Source organism: Monodelphis domestica, chromosome 6, assembly GCF_027887165.1.
Source record: "Monodelphis domestica isolate mMonDom1 chromosome 6, mMonDom1.pri, whole genome shotgun sequence".
Lineage (NCBI taxonomy): Eukaryota > Metazoa > Chordata > Mammalia > Didelphimorphia > Didelphidae > Monodelphis > Monodelphis domestica.
Window position 1 is genome coordinate 298,966,594 of NC_077232.1, and position 12,126 is coordinate 298,978,719.

General features: G+C 38.0%; 1 protein-coding gene across 7 annotated transcripts in view; it reads left to right on the forward strand.

Annotated features, from left to right (window-relative positions):
• Nucleotides 1-12,126, forward strand: part of NRG1 (neuregulin 1) — a 1,154,913-nt gene that overhangs the window by 1,110,626 nt on the left and 32,161 nt on the right. The window lies entirely within an intron of this gene.

Consider the following 12,126-nt stretch of genomic DNA (forward strand, 5'->3'; position numbering starts at 1 on the left):
CAAACTCAGTTCTCCATTACTCAATACTAGTATATATATTTTAAAAAATAAAAATACTCAGCAAATTTTAAAAGAAAGTAGCCTTTATTTTGTGGGAAGGGGATTCAAGGGAAGGAAAGAAAAGTAGAAACTGATTATTTACATGAAGGAGGATCAAATGTCACAATATCAATAAGTTCTTTGCAACCTTTAAAGCATCATCTAAAACCTATACATAGATAGAAGTAGATATAGATACAGATATAGACAGATTTATACACATGGATAGTGGGGGGAAAACATAGGACTAAAAGTTAAGATAATTAGGCTTTATCTCAACCATTAACTAACTGTGTGACCTTGGAAAATTTTCTTCACTTCTCTATGCTAGCTTCATCCTTGCAGTATAATGGAATAATGGGGAGAATACCAGATTAAGAAGATGAAGATAATCTAGGGTTTTAGGATTCTATTCCCTATTCTGCTGCTTCCAAACCAGCTCTTCTTGACCTTAGTTCCTGACCAGCTCTTTCCTTAGCTCTAAAACGAGGGAGTCAGACAAGATGATCTAATCCTCACAGGCTAAGATTCTCAGATTTGCAGGATTACTAGGTATTTAGGTGATAGGAAGACCAGGGTTCAAGTTCAGCCTCAGATCCTTCTCCACCTTCTTCTCTTTTTCTAGAATGCAACAAGACTTGAGCAAGTTCCTTAGAAACTTTAATGCGTTTTGGTGGTATTGAACACTAGACCTAAAGACAAATACCTCTTGGAATTCCACTGTCTAGGAATACTCCAAGTGTTTTGCCCCATGTCAAGAAATGCCTTAGAAATAAGTTCTGGGGCAATTTCTGACATAGCCTTGTCAGCACACCCAGCCGCCTTTCACATGCCCTGTCCTTGGCATGTCTTATGATTGGTAGCATATCCAGGCCCCTGAGTTACCCTTCCCTCCTTTCTTCTGTGACTCTGAGGTACTGGCTTCCTCCTATTCCATGGCCAGTGGATTCTGATCAGAGAGAAAAAAGTCAAATCATGCAAGCCATATATCAATCAATTTTACTTCCTCAGGCACTAACACAGTGCAAGGCACTGTGATAAGACTGTCAGGGAGACAGTCAGCAACACATCTTTAGTTCAAAGTCAGAGACCCTGCCCTGAGATGATGTTGTAGAATCTCATGCTTAAAATGCTCACCACATTCACAGGATATTTACCTCTGCTTAAACCCGTGGAGGTCATCTAGGCTATCCCTCTCTTTTACAAATAAGAACACAGAAGCCAACAGAGGTCCAATGAGCTGTCCGATGTTGTATAGCCTGCATACTTTCCTATATTTGTCTGAAATACAAAACAAATGTCCCCTCAATAGCTCAACTAGGGCATGGTCCTGGGCATGTTTCCTTTCCCATAAGAAGATTTAGAATGATGATAAAGCAGGCTCTTCTGGGAAACACTTATATTTAGGAGATTCCTGGGTTCAAATCCCAGCTCTGCCACTGGCTAGCTCCAGGAAAATCTTAGCTCTCACTTCTTCTTTTCCTCAATTTCCTCACTTAGAAATGTGGATAATCATTACTGTATACTCTCTCTCCCAATACTGGTTCATAAGGGAAGACACTCTATAAACTTAGATTGCTTACAGAAACCCAGTCTCTCATTTCTATTTTGGCTTTTGTGCTAATTGTGTTCTTTTAAAAATGTCTGCATCATGCCTATCAGAGATTATATTTGACAGTGCCACATTTTTCCCCAGACCACTTAGGTGGAAAACAAGACCATAAACTCTAGTACTCGCTGAACACATATTTCTGCTTTGTTAGAGAATTCATATTTTCCATATGGTCCATCTGTCAGAAGTACCAGCCAGTTGAAATCAGCTTTGCTCCTAAAAGAAGGCAGGCCTCTGAAAAGCCAAGCTGGGGAGTTGTTCAAGGCTTCTCTCTGGTTCCCTTCAGCCTCAGGTATCTTTGGGGGCACTGAAGTGGACTGTGCTGGGCAGATTGCAGTGGTGTGGTGGCCTGGATCAGGGGTTGCATAGAGATTTGCCAGGTGAAAAAACAATAGCCGAAAATAACTGTGGAGGGGAATTTCTGAATGATCTTGACGTTCTTCTGCATGGAGGCTGAATGAGAACTCTGACTATTTTCATGCCTCTGGTGAGTTTTTTCTTTGTATTACTTGGGTGAATACTCCTGATCATTTGCAAACAGCAACATCCATTGGCTTTCATGGTCTGGTGGCCCCTACCTTTCATCCTTTAAGGTTTATTGGTGACCCCCTTAAAGTCCTGGCCATGGGGTTCTAGAGTTCTAGAGTCATCATTGAATTTGTAACTAGGATTTTCATGACCAAGGGAAAAAGAAAAACTGTGCAAAGGACACCTCAGCCACTAACTGATAGCTTTGTATTTAAAGTAATTATTCTGGTTACCTGGGTGTTCCTTGCTTGTTGTTTCTATGCTACTTAAATATCACAAATATTGCTAGCCCCTTTGAAACTCAGTGCCCTCTAAATGTAGCACCTTGAGTGTCTAAGCCAAAACCCTGGTGACCATGCCCTTGTTACATCTATGAACAAAGAAAATTGAAAGTTAATAAAGTTTAGGAATCAATTAAGGGTATTCATGCCAAATGATAGAGCCAGAACCTGAACCCAGAGGAAATGAACTGCCAAACGTCTCATAGGTATCAAGTAGCAAAGCCCCTAACAATAAAGGAAGTTTGGTGACTCATTGGGTAGGTGCTGGTCTTGGAATCAAAATTGGAGTTCAAATCTAACCTCAGATCTTTCCCATCTTAGTATGGGAAAGCCCTTACTAGCCCATGAAAGCCTTTAATCAGTTCTGAATAGACTCCTGACAAAAGCCCTATTCTTTGCTGAGTTGAAAAGAGAAGGAAAAAAAAACCCCAAAGACCATCCATTTAACATTAGCCTCTGTTTTCTTACCTGGAAAATGGGGATAATAATATTACCTAATTTTCAGAGTTGTTGTGAGGATCAAATGAGGTAGTATTTGTAAAGCATTTAGCACAGTCCTTACTACATAGGAAGTACTTAATAAATGCTTTTTCCTTCCTTCCATAACCATCTCCTCATTTTATAGAGGAGGGATTGGAGGCAGAAAAGAGCTTAATTCAATGAATCAGTCAACATTTACTAAATACTTCCTATATACAGGCCTGTGGTAAGCTTTAAGAATACAGAAACAAGTAAAAGACAGTTCCTGCCCTCAAGAAGCTTAGAATCTAATATGGTAGTCAACATAAAGACCAATATATACAAAACAACTTATAAGCACAATAAATAGAAAATAATTAACAAAGGGAAGGAGCTGGAATTAATAGAGATTGGAGAAGTCTTCCTGTAGAAGGTAGGATTTTAGTTTGGACTTGAAGGACACCAAGGAAGTCAGTAGAAAAATGGAGGAGAGAGAGAGAATTCCAGTCATGAAAGAGCCTGAGAGAATTCTGGGAGCAGAGGAGATGATGAATGGAGTGTCTTGTTTGTGAAATAGCTAGGATACCAGTGTTACTGAGTCAAAGAGGAGGTATTAGGAAGTAAGGTTTAAGAATACTAGAGAGTAGAAGGAACCAGGTTTTAAAAGGTTTTGATTGATATGTCCTTGTTCACACAGCTAGTTAATAGAGGAACAAAATTTAAACTATTAGACTCCTGACTAGCCATCTATGTCCTTGATTTCCCCTGTTTAAATCATCATCTTCTCAATCTACTTGTAACAAAAAACTGTCAAAGCTTGGAGACCTAGTAGAGGGCAAAGTGATGTGCAAAATCACGTCTTATTTTCCTTGCTGCTACTAGAGTTGAAGTGAAGATTCAGTGAGACAACAAATGACAAATATATTTTTTACAACTACTATAAGAGTTATTTATGAAAGAATACTACCAAGACAGTGACTCCTTGGGACTTTTTCTGTTTAAACCCTATTGAACAAGATGATAAGGTAACTAAAAATTAGTTGGGGCAGCTAGGTGGCACAGTAAGTAGAGAACCTGGCCTGGAGTCAGGAAGATCCAAGTTTAAATCTGATCTCAAAAATTAGCTGTATGGCCCTGGGCAAGAAGTCACTTAACTCTCTTTGCCTCAGTTTCCTCATCCAGTCAAATGATCTGGAGAAGGAAATGTCAAACCACTCCAGTATAAGTGCCAAGATAACTCCAGATTGGATCATAAAGAGCTGGACATGACTGAAAAATTACTAAACAACTATTATAAGCTGAGAATGAATCTCTAATATTCTCCAATTTACTGGTACACCTTGATGAAAAATGAGATTGAAACTTGTAGTCATCCAGTTTTTCTGTTTCTAGTCTGGTATTCTCTCTAGTTCTTCCCTTTTATCAAGGTCCTTTCAAAAGAAGAAAAAATTAAGTGTTGTCTTCTCTAAATGCAGAAAATCAGATTAGATGACTTAGACAATCCCCTCCCTTCTTTATGATTTTATTTTTCTGTCTTACTGACATGGGAAAAGGAATAGCCCCATGAAGATGATGATTGTAAAATTTTTTTAATGAAAATTTTATTTAATTAGTCAATTTAGAACATTATTCCTTGGTTACAAGAATCATAATTTCCCTCCCTCCCCTACCCCTACCCTTCTGGTAGCTGACCCACAATTCCACTGGGTTTCACATGTGTCCTTGACCAGAACCTATTTCTATGTTGTTGGTGTTTGTGTTAGGATATTCATTTAGAGTCTACATCCCCAGTCATACCCCTCGATCCATGTAATCAAGCAGTTGTTTTTCGTCTGAGTTTCTACTCCCACAGTTTTTCCTCTTAATGTGGATAGTGTTCTTTCTCCTAGATCCCTCCATGTTGTTCAGGATCCCTGCATTGCCACCCATGGAGAAGTCCATTACATTCTATTGTACCACAGTGTATCAGTCTCTGTGTACAATGTTCTCCTGGTTCTGCTCCTCTCACTCTGCATCAATTCCTGGAGGTTGTTCCAGTTCATATGGAATGATTGCAAATTTGTATATAAGGCAGTGACAGCTCAAAAATGAGGAGATATAGTCAGGCTTTGTTGTGTTGACATCTGATGAATTGTGTAACTCCATCTGAAGTACACACCATCCAAACTATAGATAAAGAGTGGTAGAGAGATACAGTCTCAAACTCAGCATTTCAGAGCTTATTTTGTAAGAGTAGAAGGTGCATGTAAAATGTATAGATTGAAAAGTTATCATGCTAGTTTGAAGGGATTCCTTTCTAAGTCTTTGTTTCTTTAGTGTAAGGAATGGATATAATTTAAGCCTTAAAGATCAATGTTAGCAGATTGGTAAAATTTAAATTTCTCTCTATTTCCCCATGAGGTCAGAATAACTTGTATATCTGCCATTGACCCATGAGTGTAATGCTACCTAAGCAGGAATTCTCAATACAGGCTGTATGATGGGATTCTGTGTATGTGTACATGTATGTGTAATAGAGTAAAGAATCCAAGTAGAAAGCCAAGTCAGAGAGGTTGTTCTTAAGTAATTTTCTGATTGGATGATTTGTTGTAGTGATGGACAGCATGAGACTTCTTGAGAAAACCAATGGATTTTACAGATAATATCAAATTTAAAGTTGAAACAGAAATTAGAAAACCACTTATGACCCTAAGTAGACAATGAATATGGGTAGATAACAGAATAAGATTCATCTCAGAAATATGCAGACTAATAGTAACAATACATTGGGGATAGAATAATTCACAATACAGATAGTGATTCTGTCAGTGAGTGGGCGAAATCTGGCCTGAAGACTGACTGGACTGCAGGATGGAGAGGAGTCAGAATTTGCAATATGAGACTGCAGAAAAACAGACCAGAACTATTAGAACTGTCTGTCTGGCCAACTCAAATGTATGTACTCAAGGGAATGGAGAAAGACCTTGACATCAGCCTCCTGAACCCATGGAAAGTCTTTATAATACATACGTTCAAAACCAGTTCTCATCATCAGTCATATTATCCTTATTTAAACTGTATGTTATTTGTTTTAAAAAAAGTCTCAACACTGTCTCAAATAGTTTCTGAGATGCAGTAGTATAAGAATAATTCTAAGCAAAGTGGATATTCAAGACACACTAGAAGATATGTCTTGTTTTGTGCTCAGAGCCTTCAAGCTTGCCCAGATAATTCCATATGGAGATGCCATTCCAGAGAAGTTCTGTAGCCAATAGAGAAATGACTTTGTCTTCATATTATCAGCTCTTCCATCATTTTACTTCTCTTCAGATGGTCTAATGAGTGTGAACTGACTTTTCTTGGGAATGATTGGGATGTCTTATTATTTGGGCACATTCTTCTTTCATGCAGATGCCCCAAGGACTCCCACAGCATGTCATTGTTGTTGTTCCCCATACTGATCATGCTAAAGATGTTTAGAAGAGGAAGTTTGCAGTCCTAGATTACTTTGCACTTGGAGGAATCTGACAGAAAAGTAAATGTCCAACTTAAGTAAACGATGAGGCTATTTTTAAAATGATAATTGCACCTGGTATTGGTGCCATGTTTATAGTTAAAGATGGCTTTATAGGATTATCTTATTTGATCTGAACAGTAACCCACCCAGTAAGCTACTACAAATATAATTAACCTCTTTTAGCAGGTAAGAAAAGTAAGTTTCAGAGAAGGTGTCATTGACCCAGTGTTACAAAGGTATTAAATGCCCAAGGAAGGACTCAAAACTTTGACTCTAAATCTGTAATAAGCACTAATTCTAGAGTCAGAGCACCTGAGTTCAAATCCTAATTTTGTGACCATGGCCTGTTCCTAGGCCTCAGTTTCCTCATCTATAAAATGGAAGGCTTGGTCTTTGGGCTCTGTGGTCCCTTCCTGCTCCAGATCAATAATAATATGATCTGATGATACTGAAAACCAACAGGGCTCTTCTAAATTCTGAAACCCTAACTTTTTTTTGAGGCTATACCTTCCATGTTTGAATACTGTATTTTGGTTGTAAGGCAGAAGGGCAGTAAAGGGATAGGCAATGGAGCTCGAATGACTTGCCCAGGGTTACATAGCTAGGAAGGATTTGAGTCCAGATTTGAATCTAGGACCTCCCATCTATCTCTAGGCCTGCTTCTCAATCCACTGAGTTACCCACCTGCCCTCCAAATATATCTATCCATCCTGATGGGAAAATTGATTTAGAAATCTGGGTGAGACTTAATACAACAATAAGTATTAACTATGTAAAATACCCTGTGCTAGATAGAGAGGGTCTTTGTTGGTTTGCTTGAGTTGGAGAGCTTGGTCCAGACCTGTGACTTCATGTATGCCACTCCTCTGTAACTCAGTCTTAGAAAAAGGAACTCAGGACACAAAGAAGTTAAATGATTTGGTCAAGGTTGCACAACTACTGTAAGTCAGAGGTAGATCTTGTGTCCCTATATTCCCTGCTCCAATGTGACTATATGTCATTCCTTGATACCTGTATCTATGCCTCTCCTCCTCTTCCTACTGTTACTACTACTAGTACTACTACTAGTACTACTACTACTACTACTACTACTACTACTACTACTACTACTACTACTACTACTAAATACTACTAATAACTAACGAGAGGCAGACCCTATCTTTATTTTTCAGAGGAGGAAACTGAGTTATAGAAATTAATTGACTTGTCCAAGTTCTCACAGCTATCAAGTGTGAGGCCAGATTTTACATCAGGAATAGCATTTTATATACTGTGTCACAGAGTCAGAAAACAAAGAAACAAACAAAACACAAAACTCCCTGCTCTGAAGAAGCTTACCAATCTACAAATCCTCAAGTCATACTTTCCTGTCTTCATTCTTTTCCCATATGAAAAGTAACTTTGTTGATAGCATTCATTTTATCACTTACATTTTTCAGAATATCCTTCCTACCCACAACCAGTGTAATTATTTTTTATTTAAAAGATTGGGGGTCAGGTGAGGGGGAAGTTACATATATCTAATCAAGATACTAAGAATGTCTAAAACTATATCCATTGTTCCACACCCATAGAGAGCTCTTAGACACTGCATAGTGAAACTCTATTCTTTAGAAATGGATATTGATATTAACTTCACCTAAAGTGAAGTCACACCAGGAATTCAGGGATGGCTTGTTTACTAGGAAAAGTTTAAGCATAAATTTTAAAATAATGTAATTATGTTAATAAATATAAAAAGGTTCAAACAAAATAAAGTGTTCACTCATGCCTTTAAAAGAATAGGAATAAAGGAACTTTTCCTTAAAAATCATTAAAAATATCCAGCTTTCCCTCCAAATAGAATGCCAACTTTAAAACATTGTCCAGCACATAGTAGGTTCTTGCTTAGTGTTTATTGATTGAATTGAAATTAATCAAGAATTATCATTTATAAAATAAAATACTAGAATTTTTACCAATAACACCAGAGACAAAACAAAGATGTTCATCATTTCCACTCTTATTTGCTAGAATACTAAGAATTTCAACTATGCCTACAAGTCAAATAGTGAATCTTAAGCATTTTATCTAAGGTTTGGATTAGATGATTTTCACTTGCATATGCTTCCCATCTAAAATTCATGATATTGTCTTTTGCAAAAGAAATAACAATCACACTTCCTTTGTGCGATCCTATCTGTGTTCTCCGGGGTTGGCTAGCTAAGTGGTTGCTGATGCTGAACCCTTGATTTCTCAAGAAAGAGGAACTGATTTTGCTTTCATCCATGCATTCAAGGGAATGACATAACAAATTATTTCTTAGAAATCCCTGACTTCTCTTTTCATGTTGATTTCCCAATCAATTGAGAAGAAATCATCCCAGGGCCTAGGCTACTCTCTCCTACACCTTGTGTCAGGCTAATTCTGTAGCCAGCAGAAGGAGAATGAATTTAGCATATGGAGAGATTGGATAGATAATAGCAGTGGAATTCCTCCTAACTTTGAAAAGGAACATGAATAAATGCTTTCTCTGGTTCAAATGCCCTGCCTAAAGGATTTCTGAAAGTTTCCTTTTATGTAGACATTATCATGACATGACTTGATGATTTCCATCCTTGCTTTGCAAATTGTAAATCGCTATGTACATAATTCTTATGTTCAAGACTGAGAAAGCAAAGAGGCCCAGTAAAAAGGGATTCCTTCATTAGAAAGTTACTGCAGTATCATAACAGTGATTTTCCCTGGAGAAAACAATAAGATAATATTGGCCAGATTTTTCCCCTCTCTTCCCACCTGTTCTGTCTGCCTTTGGTTCCCAGAGCTCTGGGTAATTAACCAATATTTTCCAAGCATTTTTCCTAATAATTGTAGTTACTCTGTTTCTCAGGCCAGTAAGAACTGTGGTGGGTTTTTTTTTTTAAGTGACTCTTTTCCTAAACCTTCCCTAATGCCAGTTCTTGACTAGAAACAGAATGATAAACATTTTTCTCTAATTTGCCTCTATCTTTGTCTATTTGTTGGTCTCTGTCATTCTCTTCTCTCTCTCTCTCTCTCTCTCTCTCTCTCTCTCAAATACACAGACACGCACACATACACACACACACACACACACAAGATTCTACACGTGTACTTCCTTTTTAGGAACCAGTCAGGCCAAGACAGTCTTTGAAGAATGACAGGGCTTGGGTACATTTTCAGATTTATAGAACATTCTCCTTATCATAGCCCTGCGTGACAGGTACTATATCTCTCATGATTTCCAATTTGTGAATGAGTTAATTGAGGCTGTACTAAAAGGAAATGCCTTAATTGGGGTCAGGAATAATAATTATCAAAGCCAGATTTAAAATCCTGGGGTCTTGACTCTAAGCCTTGTACCCTAGATCCATTGTTTTCAGACTCTCCATTTCTCCTAGAGCATGTTCACAAGGACTTTTAAAATTAACTTGGAAAACAAAACCAAAAAGATGTGCTTTGAAAATTAAGAGCCCGCGTCAATAGGCTATAGTAAGCCAATGATTTTCTGAACATCTACCTACTTTGTTCTGTAGCAAAATCAGTTAGAGCAAAAGAGACAGAGGTGGGGCTCTTTCAGCAGTGCTCTGGAAATATAAATCAGCTATGCAAAAATTCAGGGTCTCAACATTATTAATGTAAGTTACATTTCTTCTACAAAAGTCTTTGTTTGGAGAGATTTTTTAAGTCTTCCTGCCTCTTTTAAAGGACTTCCTAAGTTGTATATGTCAAACTATTTGGGCATTTCCAAGGTTTTTTGGCTTGTCAGATTTGGAAGCGGTAGACATGAAAAGTTAACACATAGAATGTTGGGATTGGAAGACATCAAAGAACATGGAATGTCAGGACATAGAAATCTCGGAGAGGAAAAGAACCTTACATGATAGAATGTTAGAATATAGAATGTGAAGAGTTGGGATTGATTTTAGGACAATTAATGTCAGAATTAGGAGAGTGCTCAAGTCCTCTTATTCCAAATCCCTTGGTCTTTTCACTGACCCATTCTGCCTCTGAAATGCATGTGGGTATTTGTTTTGGGGACAGTCAGGTGTCCATATTTTTTGTTTTTTTTTTCTATTAATACAAAGAGAACATACTCATTCATTAGTGCTTTCACCAAATACTACTTGGTATTGTTGTTGGTCAATTGTTTCTCAGCTGAACCTTACTCTTCATGACCCCATTTGTTTCTTGACAATGATACTGGAGTGGTTTGCCATTGCCTTCTTCAGCTTATTTGACTCATGAGAAAATTGAGGTAAACAAGATTATGTGACTTGCTCAGGGTGATACAGATAGTGTCTGAAGAAAGATTTGAACTCAAGAAGATGACTCTAGGTACTCTATCCACTATGCTATCTAGTATACTATTTGGTATATATGACTTAGTCCTCATTCTTCAGAAGATAGGAATCCCTTCATGGGTTTGTGTAGGTAAGATGTCAGGTCACACCCAAATGCAGCATTCAGACAAAATTCCTGGTAATGTCAAGATCTCAATGTATATGAGGAAATGCCAATAAATCTTATTACAATTAAGATTTATGCATGCCATTTATACCAGAAATAGTCTCCTGAAGGCTATAGCAAGAGAATGGCCTATGTTCAGAAATTGAGTCCACTTTCATTTGGCGTTATTATATTGAGCAAACAGTAACATTGAGGTAAAGTAGATGGAATGTTGGCTGGATTGTGAGACATAGTAACTGGATAACACTGGGCAAATGACTCAAGCAACTCTCTCTACCTCTGTATTTCAATACAGATGAGTAAAGAGATTCCATACAAATGATTTCCACACAGCAATGTAATCCCAGCTCAAGACAAAAGACAAATATGGAGCGAAAACCATAACATGTGGGTGAACCTAGACTCTTGATGCTAGATACAAACTCTGGAGAGGTTCATCACCAGAAATCTGGGTCACCTGACTACTGCGTCCAAGGTATAGAGCAGCTCAACCCAAGTAGTCTTCTAAAAGCTGTGGTGTCAGTCAAATAGAAAAGAACACTACATAAGGGTACCTGAAGGCTGCCTGGTAACTTAGAAAACAACATATTAACATTATTTGTGTTGTACTGTATTTTTATTTAGTTTGTTAAATATTCCTCAATTTAATTTAATTTTTATTTAATTATACTTCCATCTGATTGGGCTACACACTCCACTGTGTGTTTGACACCTCTGTCTAAAGGCACTGTGATTTCACTAGCTACATGGGCAATGAGTGCCCTTCACCAATGAAACCCTGGCTCCTTACAGCATTGAATATGTAGTGTGCCCAATGGTGTGTGTGTCCTAGCCTCGGGTCCTTCTCCCCTTCTGACTAACAACAAGGTAAATGAGAGGTGAGGGCAGAGAACCTTTGATAAGTTTCGAGTCAGAGGGAGTCCACAGAGAGCCCTTTATTCTAAAGCACATGGCCTGTGAGGTGAAAGGCAAAGCAGCTTGAAGTATTTTTTAGAGGGAGGGTTGGAAGACAGGCTGGCGTGACTCTGATACGGTGCTATATAAATAGTAGGAGAAAATCTGAATGGTAAGTGCCTGATACACACAAAATGATCAGCTACTGACTGGGACCACATTGCTCTCCCTCCCTCTCCATCTCAGTTTTATAGCTTTTCTCTAATAAAATTTCAATGTATTGACTTTTTAAATTAAGAAAGAAATCGATAAGTTTTTTGTAGTCCTCGAGGGACAGGGTTTTCTAAACG